At 35.7% G+C, this 19,031-nt stretch overlaps 1 pseudogene; it reads left to right on the top strand.

The window, feature by feature from the left end:
* The first annotated feature begins 3,673 nt into the window (after nt 1-3,673).
* On the top strand, nt 3,674-4,779 carry LOC144282973 (actin, cytoplasmic 2 pseudogene; annotated as a pseudogene).
* Nucleotides 4,780-19,031: the final 14,252 nt, after the last annotated feature.

Genomic DNA, 19,031 nt, shown 5'->3' with positions numbered 1-19,031 from the left:
CTGACACTGTAACTTTCATTATTTGATTCATGCTTCTTAAACCTTTCTACCTAGTTCGTAAAACAGACCTTAGGTAATACTGAAGAAATAGAATGTGTAGAAATCTGAAGACACTAGAAACAATGATAAGATTATTTCTGGGAGCATAATGAGAATCAACTGAGATTCCAGAAGAAAGACACTTGGTCATGGAAAAGAGGACAATAAAGAAAACCTCAAAAACATTGCTAATTTATTTCAACATGATAGAAGTTTTCAAATCCAGTCTTATTGCTTAGGAATGAACATCTGAACCACAAATAATAGTCATTTATTTTTAGAAGTTATCCAGGATTAGATATAATGATGCCTTTATGTGCTTCAAAGTAACTTATTCCCCCAAGCAATCATAAGTAGAAAAGCCCAACATCATCTGAAACATTTAACTCTTTTATTGAGTTTCCCAAATGTGTACTCATTTTCCCCAAAATTAGATTAAAAACAATTGTATAAAAACATTTCTGTGTCTTACACTATTCTAGTTTCTCTTAGGTATAAACAATAAATTTCCCCAGTGCCTCTCACATTTCCAGATCTTATTCCAAAAGAGTGCACAAACTAATTAAGAAAAATGCATTTATTTAAAAAAATGGGTATTTTTTGTTATCTCAGAGGAACACAGTACTTTGCAAAAATTAGAGGCTTGCTTAGACCTGCATTAAAGGCTTTGCCAATAGTAGCATCATATACTTTGTTACTTCCAACTGCTTTGATTTGGACATACACATTAAAAAAAAAATAACCTGATTCTGCAAAGTTGTATAGTTTAGAAAAGGGAAGGCACCTGTTATTAGCCATGGAGATTCTATTTCTATGATTGTAAGGGTTAAATGAAAAATCTTTTACAAAGATAAACTCAAAGTCTAAGAAGGTGACACTAATTCAACTATCACTAATCCAAAGTGGAGAAGAGCAGAAAAAAACCCTTCAAAGACATAGACTAAAATCCCTTACGGAAAAAGAAACCAGTGAGATTGAAGGATGGGAAGAACTGCACACCACGAAAACTGAAGATATCTGTGGCATTTCAAAATGCAAAACATTTCTTAGCTTTCTTATTAGGCCAATCAGCAGTAGTCTAAACAATAGAGGTACCTGAAAGGCTAAGTCATTTGCAGTTCCTTATTGACATGTGTGTGTAAGTCTGTTCTTAAAAATCAGAAGATTAAAAATTAAAATCTCATCTGAGCCATGTATTTTATTTTCATATACTGTGCACTGAAAGATGCAAACCTCAAGGGATGTTTATAGGGGAAAATGTTAGGACAAAGAGGTCTTTAACTCTTCAATCTGACAACAAAGCAGGTGATTATAAAGGAAAGAAGGAAAAACTCTTAAGTTACATGCATGATTAGAGACACACTTGGATTTCATTAATTTACACATCTTTCTTTCCATGTTTCTCCTTGCCCATGCTAGCTCTAACATGCTGTGCCCAGACGAGGAATAATTTTTCTCACCCCTTCATACGCATAGGTGAGACTATTTGAATATTTCTCTTTTAATGAAATTTCAACTGAAGGAATATATGACACTTTGAAGCCAATAGTTTTAATTATTTTAAAGCTTCTTTTTCTAATTTTTTAAAAAGATTTTATTTATTTATTCATGAGAGACACAGAGAGAGAGGGGCAGAGACGCGGGCAGAGGGAGAAGCAGGCTCCATGCAGGGAGCCTGACGTAGGACTCGATCCTGGGTCTCAGGCCCTGGGCTGAAGGTGGTGCTAAACCTCTGAGCCACCCAGGCTGTCCTTCTTTTTCTAATTTTAAACTCACCTATGTTGGTGTTGGAAATCCCAGGTAGGTATCCTACAGTAAAATTGAGAGGAGCTGCTTATAGAGTACATAACATTATGCCCCTGGGAAAATTATTTCTTAAGTCACTGCAATAAAGTGGCTATTGATAATGATTTCCATGTAGCAAAGCTCCACTATGAAGATCTGCTGCTTGATCTGACGTAAGTTCTGAATTTCAGGGCTTGTGACAACTTTATTTCTCACTTTAATTAATAAAATTGCAATCTGTTTTTTTTTTTCCTTCACTCTCCACTCTTTAGTTAGCATAAGACAGTCCCTAAGGGACTGATTATCCCTGAAAATGGAAAGAAGGGCATCCCTGAGCTTCTAAGGCAGAGAGCCAGATGCAGCCAGCCTTCTCTTTGATCATTTTATTATAATTTACATCTTCATTCATTCTAATGAATAATTAGATGATGATTTCTAAGATGAGGATATAAATATGTTTGTTTCCAAATAATCCATTTTTAGAACTATCTTTGCCTTTCTCATAAAATGTTAATGTTTTATTTTAAATCAAATATTCAGTTACATTGAGTACCTATTGATCAGAAGGAAATTTGTCAAACGGGTACATAGGAATTTGTGGCCTTAATAAATAAATTGAATGTTATTAACTTTTTTTTTAATGCATGTGTGGAATTCTCTATCTGCTTTTATAGTACTTGACATCTCCTGTAGTACATTCCCATATTTGGGAGATGTCACGGTGAATGTGGTAGGCAGAATAAATCCCCAAAAATGTCTAAACACAATCCCTGGGATGTGTATATTGTTACTTTACATGGCAAATAGTCAAAGGTTCTTTGCAGATGTGAGTAGAGTTATGTATTTTGAGATAAGAAGTCATCCTGGGTTAGTTACTCAGTTGACCAAATCTAGTCATACAAGTCCTTTTTTTTTTTTTTTTTTAAGATTTTATTTATTTATTCATGAGAGACACAGAGAAGCAGAGACATTGGCAGAGGGAGAGAAGCAGACTCCTCATAGGGAACCAGGGAACCTGATGTGGGAATTCGAGGACCCTGGGATCATGGCCTGAACCAAAGGTAGACTCAACCCCTGAGCCACCCAGGTGCCCCAAGTCACACGGTTCCTTAAAAGTAAGAACCTTTCTTGGCTGAGCTTAGAGACAGATCTGGCACCTTGCCGATGAGGGAAGGAGAGCATAACGTAAAGGATGTGCAGACTTCTAAAAGCTGGAAAAGGCACAGAAACCGATTATCCCACAGAGCAATCAGGGCAGGACATAGCCCTACTGACCCTGAAACCTGCACGGGACTTCCGACCTACAGAAATAAAAGATCACAACTTTGTGTCTGTCTAAGCTGCTAAATTTGTGCTAATGTGTTATGATAGCAGTAAAAAAACCAATACAGTAAACAATTTATGTAAATTACAAGAAGGAGATACCTGTGAAGGCATCTTTGAAGATGGATGAGAATGAAACTGAAGAACTCGCAGAGAACTGTGGAGTTCACTATGCAGATTCTACTGCTTATTGGCGACCTTTAGAGGAGCAGGATCACTTCTACACAAAGATGTTATCATCTCAACTCTGGGCAAAGAAGGCGAAGGATCTTGTGTGATGAAAGAAGATGCATCAAACATGAAAATTTTTAAAGTAGAGTGCCAGGCTGTTTTTTGTTTTTTTGTTTGTTTGTTTGTTTGTTTTTGTTTTTTTTTTCTCCATGGTATTACCAACCATGACAGTAGGCTAAGTGTCCATGATACCAATTAAAAAAAACATGGAAGTTCTCTAGCTGCAGCTGGCCTGTACTCCACGTTGTACCACCACTTGTTCTCTGATCTACTGCCAAGACCTCCACTGGCCACAATGGAAGAGGAATTAGCTGCACTTGTCGTTGACAACGGCTCTGGCATGTAGAAGGCAGGCTTTGGCAGAGGTGATGCCCCCCAAGCCATGTTTCTGTTCATTGTCAGGCAATCCTGACACCAGAGCATTATGGTGGGTATGGGTCAGAAGGACTCTTACATCAGGAATGAGGCCCAATGCAAATGGGGCATCCTGACCTTCAAGTACTGCATTGAACATGGCATTGTCATCAACTGGGATGACATGAAGGAGATCCAGCACCACAACTTCTACAACAAGCTGTGCATGGCCCCTGAGGAGCTCTATATCCTGCTGACCGAGATCCCCCTGAACCTTAAGGCCAAAGGTGAGATGACTCAGATCATGTTCGAGACCTTCAACACCCCTGCCATGTACTTGGCTATCCAGACTGTGCTGTTCCTGTATGCTGTCGTCACACCACTGGTATTGTCCTGGACATTGGGGATGGGCTCACCCACACTGTGCACATATATGAGAGACATGCCCTACCCTATACCATCCTGCTTATGGACGGATGGCCTAGACCTGATAGACCAGCTCATTGAAGATCCCCGTGGAGTGTGGCTACAGCTTCAAGACCACCCCACACACACACACACACAAACCCTGAACAGGAAATCATGAATAACATCCAGAAGTTTTTCTATGTCATCCAGATTTCAAGCAGGGGATGGCCACCCAGCATCTTCATTTTCCCGAGAGAAGAGCTGTGAGATGCCTGATGGGCAGGTGCCATCACCATTGGCAATGAGCAATTCCACTGTCCTGAGGTGCTCTTTCAGCTTTCCTTCCTGGGTCTGGAATCCTGTGATAATCATGAGACCAGTTTCAACTCTACCATGAAGTGTGAAGTTGATATCTGAAAGGACTTCTATGCTAACATAGTGCTGTTTGCTGGGACCACCATGTAACCCAGCAGTGCCAATAGGATGTGGAAGATCACAGTTCTGGCACCCAGCACAATGAAGGTCAAGATCATTGCTCCTCCTGAGTGAAAGTCCTCTGTGTGAATTGGAGGCTCCATCCTGGCCTCACTGTACACCTTCTAGCAGATGTAGATCAGTAAGCAGGAGTATGATGAGTTGGGCCCCCGTGGTCCACCTCAAACGCTTCTAAATGGACTGTGAGCAAATTCCAAAGTATAAATTTGTCCTGGCAAATATACACACCTCATGCTAGCCTCATGAAACTGGAATAAGCCTTTGAAGAGAAATTTGTCTTTGAAACTTAGATCTGATATCAGTACTGAATTGCAGAACTTGTTGCTCATCTTGACCTTGTGTCCAAGTTAACTGTTCCATTGGTAAATGTTTAATACCCTGTACATATCTTTGATTTAAACCCTTAGTATATGCTGCTAAGTCAATCATGGATGAGGTTGAGAACATGTTTATGGAAGAGAAATCCTTTGGTTTGAGAATCTGAGAGACCACAAGGGTCTTGATTGTGTAGCGTATTAATGTGTAAGAGTTACCTATTCCAGGACTTCTCTAGAGGCTGGCAAGGGTCCTGGACCAGTTGTCATTTCTGTCTTGCCAGTCGGAGAGGGTTGAGAAGGTCTGAGCCTTAGGACTCACTTTTCTTTCTTACCCTATGTTTTCCTGCCAGAATACCATGGATTGTTAATTGCTTTGAGTTGGAAAACACTTTGCATTTACAACTGTAAATGTATTCATCCTTTTAATTTATGTAACACTTTTGTATACAATTCTTAATTTTTTAAAAGATGACAATAAATTTTGGTTTTCTACTATCATGTGAAAACATTAGGCCCCAGGAACACATCATTGTGAGAGGAAAACAAGGTACTGCCCTGAAAAACAAAGAAATAAAACAAAAGAAACTTGGATGGAGGGGATCCCTGGGTGGCACAGCGGTTTGGTGCCTGCCTTTGGCCCAGGGCGCGATCCTGGAGACCCGGGATCAAATCCCATGTCAGGCTCCCGGTGCATGAAGCCTGCTTCTCCTTCTGCCTGTGTCTCTACCTCTCTGTCTCTCTCTGTGTGACTATCATGAATAAATAAATAAAATCTTAAAAAAAAAAAAAAAGAAACTTGGATGGAAGAGTCTTTGGAGCCTATTCTGATTTTGATTATTTTAGGTTAGGTTGGGCTTTTAGCACCTGTCAGGTGCTTACCCTAATTTTTTTCTAACTCTTTGCTTTGTGACTGTACAGTACAGTCAAAGAAAACAGGACAGATAAATCAGCAAATACTTAATCATGTTGTTTTTTTCTTTTTTTTTCAGCTTTGGGATATGATTGACATCTTATGTAAGTTTAAGATGTACAAAGTGATGACACAGTACATGTATATTGTGAAATGTTTGCCACAATAAGGTTAGTTAACATCCTTCACCTAATATAATTATCATTTTGTTATTACAGTAAAAATATTTATTCTCACAGCAACTTTTAAATATTCAATACAGTATTATTAACTATAGCCACTATTCTTGTTCCTTAAATGCCCAGAATCAATCTATCTTATAAGTTTGTGCCCCTTGAGCTATATCTCCCCAATTCCCCACCCCTCAGCATCTAGCCACCAACATTCTATTCACCATTTCTATGAGTTTGGAGTTTTTTATTTTTTTAAATTTTTTTTTTTTTTTTTTTTTTTATTTATGATAGGCACACAGTGAGAGAGAGAGAGGCAGAGACACAGGCAGAGGGAGAAGCAGGCTCCATGCACCGGGAGCCTGACGTGGGATTCGATCCCGGGTCTCCAGGATCGCGCCCTGGGCCAAAGGCAGGCGCCAAACCGCTGCGCCACCCAGGGATCCCGAGTTTTTTATTTTTTTTTAAGATTTTATTTATTTACTCATGAGAGACACACAAGAGAGAGGCAGAGACACAGGCAAAGAGAGAAACAGGCTCCCTGTGGGGAGCCTGATGCAGGACTTGATCCGAGGGCCCTGAGATCACACCCTGAACTAAAGGCAGAGGCTCAACCACTGAGCCACCCAGGCATCCCAAGTTTTGTAGTTTTAGGAATACATGTAATTGAGAAAATTGAGTATTTTTCTCTGTCTGACTTATTTCATGTAGCATAATGTCTTCAGGTTCCATCCATGTTGCTGCAAATGAGGATTGCCCCTTTTTTGGTGGCTAAAGAACACTCTATTATATAAATATACCACAATTTCTTTATCATTCATCTATTGATGGACAATTCAGTTACTTCCATACCTTAGCTATCGTGAATAATGCTGCAATGAACACTGGAGTACAGATACCTCTTCAAGATGGTGATTTCATTTCTTTTGACTATATAGCTAGAAGTGAGACTGGAGCATCATATGGTAGTTCTAGTTTTAATTATTTTTCATGATAACCATTCTAACAGGTGTGAAGTGATACCTCATTGTGGTTTTGATTTACACTTCCCTCATGATTAGTGATGATGAATGCCTTTTCATGTGCCTGTTGGCCATCTGTCTGTCTTCTTTGGAAAAATTTTTATTCAGATCCTCTGCCCACTTTTTAAATTGGGATCTTTGTTGTTTTTCAGTTAGATGAGGTTTTTATTTTTTTTTAAGATTTTATTTAGTTGAAAAAAAAAAAGATTTTATTTAGTTGAGAGAGAGCACAAATGGCTAGGGGATGGAAGAGAGGGAGAAGCAGACTCCACACTGGGCAGGGAGCCCAATGTAGGGCTCAAGCCCAGGACCCTGGGATCATGACCTAAGCCAAAGGCAGACAGTTAACTGACTGAGCAACCCAGGTGTCCCTCAGTTATATGAGTTCTTTATATATTTTGTATATTAACCTCTTATTAGATATATGTTTTGAAAATGTTTTCCCATTCCAGAAGATTTCCTTTTTCATTTTGTTGAATGTTTATTTTGCCATGCAGACACATTTTTGTTTGATGTAATCTAAATTGTTGATTTTTTGCTTCTTTTGACTGTACTTTTGATGTCCCATCCAAAAAAGTGTTGCCAACATTAGTGTTGAGGACTTTTTTTCCTATATTTTCTTCTGGAATTTTATGGCTTCAGTATTATGCTCAAGTCTTTCATCCATTTTGGATTAATTTGTGTGAGAATTGTAAGATAAGGATCCAATTTAATTTCTTGCATGTAAAATTCCAGTTTTCCTAATACCATTTAATGAAGAGATTATCCTTTCCCCACTCTTGGCCTACTTGTCCACTATTAATTCACAATATATGCGTGGATTTACTTCTGGGCTCTTGATTCTATTCCATGGGTTTTTGTGTCTGTTTTTAGTACTATACCATACTGTTTTGATTACTATAGTTTTGTAATATAATTTGAAATCAAGAAGTGTGATGTCTTCAACTTTGTTATTAAGATTGCTTTAGCTATCAAGGTCTTTGGTGGTTCCATATGAATTTCCGTGAAAAATCCCATTCGAATTTTGATAGAGATTGCATTAAATCTATAGATTGGGATAGTATGGTGTTTTCTAATAATATTAACAGTTCTGAGCCATGAACATAGAATATCCTTCTATTTGTGTTTTCTTCTATTTCTTTCATCAGTGTCTCATAGTTTCCAGAGTAGAGATCATTCACCCTGCAGGGTAAGTTTATTTCTAAATATTTCATTATTTCATTGTTTTTGATGCTTTGGTAAATGTGGTTTTATAGATAAACAGTTACTAAGTAACTGTACTTACTATGTAAGTAACTAAGATAAATATATTTTTCAGATAGTTCATTGTTGATATATAGGTACACAAATGGTTTTTGTATGCTGATTTTGTACCTAAAACTATACTGAGTTTATTATTCTATCAAATTTTCTTGTAGAATCTTTAGTATTATCTATGTAAAAGATTATGTCATCAGCAAACTTACAATTTAACTATTTCATTTCTGATTTGAAAGCCTTTTATTTCTTTTTCTTGCCTAATTACTATGGCTAGTACTAACAGTACTATGTTGAATAAAAGTGGCAAGAGTGAGTACCCTTATCTCTTTCCTAATCTCAGAGGGAAAATCTTCAACTTACTATTTCTAAGTATGATGTTAGTTGTTGGCTTGTCAGATACGGTTTTTATTATGTTGAGGTATGTTTATACCTAATTTGTTGAGAGTTTTTATCAAGACAGGAGGTTGAATGTTGTCAACTTCTTTTTCTGCATCTATTGAAATGATCTTATGATTTTTGTCTTTCATTCTATTAATGTGGTATATCACATTTATTGATTTGTGCATATGTAACTATTCTTGCATCCCAGGGGTATATCCTGTTAGATCATGACATATGACCTTTTTAATATGCTGTTGAATTTGTTTTGCCACTATTTTGTTGAGAATTTTTGCTTCTATAATAGGGATATTCTCTTGTAGTCCCTTTATCTGACTTTGGTATTAGGGTAGTATTAGCCTCATAAATTATTTTGAAAGTGTCCCATCTTGAGAAGGACTGGCATTAATTCTACTTTAAGTATTTAGAATTCACAGTGCAGCCATCTGGTCCTGAGCTTTCCTTTGTTGACCAATTTTTGATTGCTGATTCAATTCCTTTACTTGTTTATTGGTTTATTCAAATTTTGATTTTTTCATGAATCAAAAGTGGTAAGTTGCATGGTTCTAGAAGTTTATGCATTTCTTCTAGGTAATCCCATTTGTTGACATAATTATTCATAGTAGTCTGCTATGATGTTTTGCATTTCTCTGGTATCAGTTGTAACCTTTCTCATTTCTGATTTTATGCATGGGAGTACTTTCCTTATTTTTTTCTTGATAATTTCAGCTGAAGGTTTGTCAATTTTTATTTATCTTTTCAAAACACACCTCTTATTATCATCTTTTTTATTTTTTATTTGATTTATTTCTTCTCAGATCTAGTTCTTTCTGCAAACTTTCTGCAAAATAACATTTTTTTTTTAGGTCTTTGAGGTTTAGAATTATGTTGTTTATTTTGAGATTTTTTTTAAATGTACACATTAATTACTATGAAAGTCCATGTTAACACAAGTTGTTATACTGTGTTTCTTTTTTGTTTGTTATATTTTTCTTATCTTTTGTTTATTGTAAGATATTTTGTAAGATAAAGTTTCCTTTCGATTTCTTCTTTGACCCATTGGTTATTCAGGAGTGTGTTTGATTTTCATGTATCGTGAATTTTCCAGAGCTCTTTTTGTTATTTCCAGTTTTATATCATTGTGGTCAGAAAGGGAAACTTGGTATGATTTCATTCTTAAATTTGTTAAGACTTGTTTTGTTACCTAACATATAATCTCTCCTTGAAAATATTCCATGTGCACTTGAGAAGAATATATTTTCTGCTTCTGTTGGATGGAGATTTCTATGTATATCTGTTGTCTATTTGGTCTAAAATACGGTTCAAGTCAACATTTTCTTTGTTGATTTGCTGTCTGGATGATCTACCCATTATTGAAAGTGGGGAACTGGAGTGTCTTACTATTATTGTATTACTATCTATTACTCTCTTCACATCTGTTAGTATTTGCTTAATATATTTATGTGCTCCACAGTTGTGGAGCAGTTGTGGAGCATACAGAGTGTATGTGTGTATGTGTGTGTCGTTGAAGCTAAAGAGAGTCTTTTATAGTTGGGTCTTGGTTTTTGTTGTTTGTTTTAGTTTTTTAATCCATTCAACATGCTGTGCCTTTTGTAAGGACTTATTTTTCTCGTCCCATTTTATTCATTGTTTTCTAGTTGATCTGTGGTTCCTTTGTTTCTTCCCCTCCTGCTGTCTTCCTTTGTGAATTGATGATTTTCTTTAAGTGGTATACTTTGATTCCCTTCTCTTTATCTCATTTTTTGGTAATCCCAAGGCTTACTTGAAACCTCTTAGAGATATAAAAGTTTACTTTTATCTGATAACATCTTAACTTTGATCACACAAAACACTACCCTTTTACTCTCCCCTACATTTTGTCTTTGATGTCAAAAATGACATCTTTTTATACTGTGTATTTATTAACAATTTTTTATAGTTGCTGCTCTTTTAAATGCCTATGTCCTTTAATCTTTATACTAGAGTTATGTGGTTAACATGCCACCGTATTTCACTATTGAAGTGTTCTGAATCTGACTATATACTCAGCGTGTTGTATTTTTTACATGTCTTTATGGTACTAATTACTATCCTTTCATTTCAGCTTGAAGTACACCCCTAGGATTTCTTGTAAGGCAGGTCTAATGGTATGAAATCCCTTAATTTTTGTGTGTTTGGGAAACTCTTCATATCACCTTTGTTTCTGAAGGACAACTTTGTTGAGTAAAGTATTCTTGGCATTATTTTGTCTTTTAGCATTTTGGATATATCATTGCAGTCACCTGGCTTGCAAAGTCTTTGCTGAGAAATCTGATAGCTTTTAGGAGTTCATGCTAGTGTACAGCTGGAGTGGCTAGCATATATGAATCCAGGGGTGAAGACCAATGATTGGTGATAGGGCCAAATTCAGGCTCACAGGAAGTTGTAGGGGCTTTAGATGTCTATGTGCACTTCTATGGCTGCAGGGTGTCACAATGGATATGCATATAGCAGTGGAGGAGGCCAATGACAGAATTCAGGCAATTGGTAAACAGGTACATGACTGGAGGCCTAGTGCCAATTGTATACATGGTGATAGGGGTGGACTCTTGGAATTTAGAGTGGCATTGGGCAGTTGTGTAGTGGCAGAGGCCTGGCCTGGCTGCCTGCTTGAATCCCAGGTTTTGATAGGGGTTGGGGGAAAGACCAAGAAGGATTGATTCTTGATTGATTGATTTTGATTTTGATTTTTGCAGGGGCAGGGACCAGGAAAGATTTCAATGGTAGCGTCTGCAAATGTGTATATCTGTGAAAGTAAAGCTGATGAAATCTGTGGGGGCTCTGTAGAGGCTGTGCTGGCTGTTGGTTTCTTCAGTGGCAAAAGATGCTAGGGTCCTCTGTGGAATGGGTCACTGGAAATTGTGATCACTCCCACTGCATAGTTGATACTGGTACCCCTTATTCTTCTTCTGTGTTTCCAGCTTTCTCTATATCTCAGAACTGCTGTTTTCTGGGTGGAGTAAAAGCGAAGTGGGTTCTTTATATATAGTGCCCTCAAGGGTTAGGGAAGCTGGTTATTCACCCTGCATTCACTTTTCCCGGGGAAGGGTGGAGTGATCTTTCTAGTTGGTTAGTTCCTTCTTGATGCTAAGTAGTGTGAGACTCCGGGTGGGAAGGTAGGGAGGTGGTCAGTGATACAGACAAAATGAAGCTGTTCTTCATTTTTCGTGTAATTATTATCAGGTCTTTTTTTCTATCATTGGTGAAGCTTCATTGGTGAAGTTTCTTAAGTGGACACTTTGCTCTCCCAGAACTGTTTTGGTTTATAGAAAGCTCTCTTAATTGTTGATCTTTGAGAGGTAATAGAAGCTGGGGTCTCCTAATTTGCCATCTTGGTGATGTCACACTTCTTACATTTTTTTTCTTTCATGCAATATTTCCCCATCCATATGCCAGTGCAAGTGTTTCTAATACAGTAGTAGCTTTACCATGTAGTTTAATATTTAGCAAAATAAGTGATCCTGATCATTATTCACCTCTTTTGGATGTTCTAGTTATTCTTTTTTTTTTAATTGAAGCATAAGAGACATACAAAGTTATATTAGTTTTAGGTGTACAACATATTGATTTAAGAATTCTATACATTCCTCAGTCACCATACAACATTGTTATAATATCCATTGGCTATATTCTCTATGCTGTCCTTTTCATCTCCATGACTTATGTATTTTGAGATTTATATTTTAGAGAGAGAGCACGAATGGGGGGAGAAGCAGAGGGAGAGGGAGAGGGAAGATTCTCAGGCAGACTCCACATTGAGCACAAAAGCCCAAACTGGGGCTCAGTCTCACAACCCTGAGATCATGACCTAAGCTGAAACCAAGAGTTGGGCCCTTAATTAACTGAGCCACTCAGGTGCCCCATCTCTACGACTTAAATATTTTATAAATGAAAGTTTGCACCTTTCAAAAAAAAAGAGAAAGTTTGCACCTTTCAATCCCCTTTATCTATTTCACCCCTCCCCACCCACTTCCTCTCTGGCAACCACCACTTTGTTCCCTGTGTTTAGATGTCTGATTTTATGTTTTGTTTTTGTTCTTGTTTGTTTAAAGATTCCACATATAAATATGCGAAATCATGTGATGTTTGTCTTTCTCAGTTTTACCTATTTCACTTAGCATAATATCCTCCAGGTCTATCCATGTTGTCACAAATGGCAAGATCTCATCTATTTTTTTTTTTTTTTTGGTTGCTGAGTAATATTCCAGTGTGTGTGTCTGTGTGTGTAAGTATCACATCTTATTGATGGACATTTAGGTTGCTTCCATATCTTGGCTATAGTAAATACTGCTGCAATTAATGTAGTGCATATATCTTTTTGAATTAGTATTTTCATTTTCTATGGGTTCATATCCAGTAGTGGAATTACTGAATCTTATGGTATTTCTATTTTTAATTTTTTTTTGAGGAATTGCCATACTGTTTTCCCCAGTGGCCATGCCAATTTACATTCCTATCAACAGCACAGGAGGGTTCCTTTTGCTATCCACATCCTCACCAACATTGTTATTCCTGTGTTTTTGATTTTAGCCATTCTGACAGGTCTGTGATAATATCTCCTTGTGGTTTTCATTTGCATTTCCTTGATGATTAGCGATGTTGAGCATCTTTTCGTGTATCTGTTGGGTATCTTTATGTCATCCTTAAAAAATGTTGAAGTTTCCTCATTTTTAATCAGATTATTTGTTGTTTTGGTGTTGAATTGTGTAAGTTCTTTGTATATTTTAGATATTAAATCCTTACCAGATATATCATTTACAGATATCTTCTTTCTCTCAGTAGGTTGCATTTTCATTTTTGCTTTTGTTTCCCTTGTCTGAGGAGACATATCTAGAAAAATGTTGATAAGGCCAATGTCCCCAAAAATTAATGCTTGTTTTTTCTTTTAAGAGGTTTATGGTTTTATGTCTCACATTTAGGTCTTTAATCTTTTGAGTTTATTTTTGAGTATGGTATAAGAAATTGGTCCATTTTCATTCTTTTACATGTAGACGTACAGTTTTCCTAACACCACTTATTGAAAAGACTATTTTTCCCTGTTGTTTGTTTTTGCCTCCTTTGTTGATCATAGAAGTATGGGTTTATTTCTGGGTTATTTATCCCATTTCTTTGATCTGTGCGTCTATTTTTATGGCAATACCATGCCATTTTTGTGGCTATTTGGAATCTTTTGTAGTTCCACACAATTTTTAGTAGTATTTGTCCTAGCACTATGACAAATGTAGTATTTTGATAGGGATTGCATTGAATCTGTAGATTGATTTGGGTAGTATAGACTTTTTAACAGTATTACTTATTCCGATTCATGACCATGGAATATCTTTCCACTTGTTTGTGTTGTCTTCAATTTCTTTCATCAGTATTTTATAGTTTTCATTTAGTTCTTTTACCCCTTTAAGTTTATTTCCTAGATATTTTATTATTTTTGGTACAATTGTAAATAGATTGTTTTCTTAATTTCTCTTCTGTTAATTATTATTAGGGTATAGAAACACAACCAATTTCCATATAGTAATATTGTATGCTGAAACTTTATTCATTTTTTACTTCTAATAGATTTTTGGTAGAGTCCTTAGTATTTTCTATGTATAATAGGTCATCTGCAAATAGTGACAGTTTTATTTCTCCCTTACCAATTTGGATTCCTTTTATATCTTTTCCTTGTTTGATTACTGTGGCTAGAGCATGCAGTACTATTGGAATAAAAATGCCAAGAACAGACAGCTTTGTCTGGTTCCTGATCTTAGAGGAAAAATTTTCAGTATTTCACCATTGAGTATGATGCTGGCTCTAGGTTTTCATATATGACCTTTATTATGTTGAGATATGTTCCCCCTAACCCCATTTTGTTGAAAGTTTTTATCATAAAAGGATGTTTTATTTTGTCAAAGCTTTTTCTGTACCTGTGAGATGAACCTATGTATATTTTTTACCCTTTCTCTTTTTTAACATGATGCATCATATTGATTTGCAAATATTGAACCACCCTTGCTCCTTAGAATGAATGCAATTAGATCATGGTGAATATTTTTTTGATGTACTATTGAATATACTAATATTTTGTTGATGATTTTTGCATCTATATGTTCATCAGAGATATTGGCCTGTAGTTTTCTCTTTTTTCCTTCCTTTTTTTTTCTTTTTTGTATTGTCTTTTGAATTTGAAAGCTTTCCTTCTTTTTTTTTTTTTGAACTAGTTTGAGAAAAATACTTATTATCTCTTCAAGTATTGATATATTTTTCAACTTTGAAGCTGTTTATTTCTGAACTTTTACTTGTTGGGTGTTTTTTGATTACCAATTTAATTTCATTACTTGTAATTGGTCTGTTCAAATTTTCTTTTCATGATTTAGTTTCAGAAGATTGCATTTTTTCTAGGTATGTATCCATTTATCTTACGTTTTCCAATTTGTTAGCATATAATTCATGATAATCTCTTATAGTTCTTTGTATTTCTGTGATATCATTATCTCTGCTTAATTTCCAATTTTATTTATTTGGGTCCTCTCTTCTTGACAAGTCTGGGTAAGGTTAACCAATTTTATCTTTTCAAAAAACCAGCTCTTGGTGTCATTGATATTTTTGTTGTCTTTTTTAGTCTCTATTTCATTTATTTATGCTCTAGTATTTTTAATTTCCTTCCTTTCATTAACTTTGGGCTTTGTTCACTTTTGAGCTCCTTTAGGTGTAAGGTTAGGTTGTTTATTTGTAGAACTTTCTTATTTTTTTATGTTGGCCTGTATTACTATAAACTTCCCTCTTAGAATTGCTTTTACTGTTTCCCAAAGATTTTAGACCAGTGTGTTTTCATTTCCTTTGTCTTCATGTAACTTTATATTTCTTTTTTGATTTCTTCCTTGAGTCGTTAGTATTTAGTTGCGTGATGTTTAGCCTCTGAATGTTTGTGGGGTTATTTTTTTCATTTTTTTCCCTGATGTCTAGCTACTCTTACGTGTTAGTTTACAAAATGCATTTTAGAATAATTTTGACATCTTAAAGTAACAAATTCCTCTAAAGATTTTGATGTCATTCCCTAAAGATTCTGGTGTGTTTCAAAATACAAATATGCATCTTATGTATATGAATGGGGATTCATCCTAACTGTATACTGCAACTTTAGAATTAGCTATTATACATTCCTTTATTCACTCAATTATTGTTAAGTGCCTACTACATACCATTTACTGTGCTTTGCATTGGACATACAAAATAATGTGACCAAAAAAATAATAATAATGTGACTTGTTTTCATGGAAACTATATTGTAAGAGAGGAAGAGAGATAGAAAATAAAATATATTTTATTCTATATATATTTGTCAGCTATTGCCACAATAATGATTTAAAATAAGTTGCCGTAAGATGTGGTGGCTTATAAGAATAAACACTTGCTTTTCTTGATCTTTGCTCAGGGAATGTATTTGGATGACTTTGTTTCAGGGTATAGGTAGCTTGGTGTTGGCTTGAGGTTCCAGGTTGGATTCTGTCCCATAGGTTTTGTATTTTGAACAGCAACTACTCAGACATGTCCTTCTCCCAGTAGAATCTTTTTTTTTTTCCCACAGTAGAATCTGAGAGTCCTAGGGACAAACCAAACTCTAAGGACTTGTACAAAGCCTCTGTTTATATCACATCTATTCACATTCCCTTGGCCAAATTAGGTCACATGGTCAGGGAGGGATATTTTGCCTGAGAGTGCTTGACAAGAATATAATCCATTGAAATATATTAGAAGATGATAAATTCTATGATTAAAACAAAACAATAGAGCAGGGGAAACGGTATTGAGGGTTTTGAAGAATTGAGTTGTAATTTAAATAGTGTGGTCTGAATAGTCCTCACCAAGATGGCATTTAAGCATAGATCTGAGGGAGTTCTCTATGTGGATACCGGAAAGAATAGTATCTAGATAGAGGGAACACCCTATGCATAGTCCTAAATTGTGCATTTATCTACTATTTTAAGGAACAAAAAGTACACAGCATGGTTGTAGTAAAAAAAGGGGGGGTGCAGAGGTAGAATAAAGTAGAATAGGGATTAGAGACCTAACTGGAAGCCAGATCTTTCAGGATTATATAGGTTGTCATGCAATCTTTGGCTTCTACTGAGTGAGTTGAGGAACGATGGCAGGATTTGATTAGAGAGTCAAACAATCTGATTCACTCTGGCTTTAGTGCTGAGATGAGAGTGTATGCAAGTAAGGGTAGAAGTAGGAAGACCAATTAGGACATTATTGCTGGAGTCTAAGTGTGAGATAACGGTGCCTAGGACCAAGGTTGTAGCAAAGGAGGTGAAATTATACTTTGAGTAAATGAATATTTTTATGTTTGAAAGATATGCTTAAACGTTTTATTGATTGAAATGTATAAGAAAATGGTTTGGAAACACTAAAAAGTATTGCTGAAACTACTTATAATATGAAAGACTGGAATACATTTTAGCTTTCTCTGCAATTCATTTCCTACTGGGTTCTTACCAATTGTCAACTGCCAACCCTCTATATTTTAGTGCAAAACTAATTACAGCTCATTGAAAATCTTTTATGCAACACATTTCTTCATGCCAGTCACTATGATATTATATGCATCAGTGACTGTAGTGCATATGATTTCTACATTCCTGAAGCTTATCCTCTAATCTGGGAAAGAAACAATATGCACATATACAAACATTTATCTAAATATTTATTTTAGATAAATTGTCTGAAAGAAATGAATGGAGTGGTAGTCAAATGTGTACAAAGTAATGTGCAAAAGTGCATCAAGGGAGGTAATTTCTATTCTGGGGCCTAAAATCTGAAGAGGTCAGCTTTGCAAGGAACAGAGAGAGGAGATCCACAATTTACACAAAGCCAAGAGCATACATGACGGTCCTAGTAAATGTGCTAAAATATATGCCTGCTTTTTCATAAATGATAATGCATAAGTGTATTTTATTATTACTGTTTTAAATTTGTCCTTTAAACACTAACCAATTTGGTACCTATTGAGAGAGGGATAAAGAATCACTAAATCTTTTTTGCACATTAAAAATAATCTTTGTGGGATCCCTGGGTAGCGCAGCGGTTTAGCGCCTGTCTTTGGTCCAGGGCGCGATCCTGGAGACCTGGAATCGAATCCCACGTCAGGCTCCCGGTGCATGGAGCCTGCTTCTCCCTCTGCCTGTGTCTCTGCCTCTCTCTCTCTCTCTATGACTATCATAAATAAATAAAAAATTAAAAAATATATATTAAAAAAGTAAAAATAAAAAAAATAAAAATAATCTTTGTAATCACATTTGTCTCAGAACTTAACAGAGTACCTATGTTCTCTTCTTGAAATATTATATCCAGGATATATCTTTATAATTGGAAGAAATTAACTCTCAAAACTCACATTTACTTCATTTGATATTGCCATAAATAAAGGAGTATTATATGGTATTTACTAGCCCAGGCAGGGAAGCTAACCAGGCTGAGTGGAAAACAGGCTTTGCCCCTTATGAGCAGAATGACCTGGAACAAGTTACTTAATCTCTAGGTGTCTCAATTTCCTCATCAGTACAATGAGAGTTGTTGCAAGCATTAGATTTATACATCTAAAATCTTGTCATTAATGTCTGGCATATAGAAGATAATTCATAAGTGACTTTTATAGCCCACATTATTACATAATTCCATTTATAATTAATTTTGTTTTAATAAAGTAAACTTTATAATATGTGAAAGAGAACCCAAAAAAGAACAATTTTAGGATATTAACACATTTTGTATGATAGCGTAAAAAGTATTCCCTGGAGAGCTATCTAAACAGTGTTACAACAATAGCCATAGTTTGCTTTAGCTATTCAAGTCTCTATGATTATTTGGAAATCCTAGCTATTTAATGGTAATTATTGAAGTTAATTAATAGAACATAATTCTTACATATAACTCATTAAATATTAAATGACTCTACTGGGTCAATTAACAAGTAAGTCTCTAATTCAAATACAGGCAGAGGTAAAGCTACTTATAGAAAAGTACAATGCAATAGTCATAAACTATTTGTCTCATCCACAGCAGAAAGAGAATTTAAAACTGCCATTCTACATTTTACTCCACTTTCAAATTTGGCCTATCTTTGGCAAATCCAAAGAGCCTTGAGCAAAAGACATAGTGGACAAAACTGTGGTAAAGACAGTCTTGTCCAGAACACTGCTTTATTTATTGTATTTAAAGGAGAGAGACTTATTAAATAGTGGGCAAACCACTCTCTTCTAGATTCTGGAATTTTTTTGGATAGTAATACTTTAATGTATCTTGCCATTAAATCAACATCATG

This window comes from Canis aureus, chromosome 14 (assembly GCF_053574225.1).
Source record: "Canis aureus isolate CA01 chromosome 14, VMU_Caureus_v.1.0, whole genome shotgun sequence".
Classification (NCBI taxonomy): Eukaryota; Metazoa; Chordata; class Mammalia; order Carnivora; family Canidae; genus Canis; species Canis aureus.
This window is presented reverse-complemented; position numbering and strand designations above follow the sequence as displayed.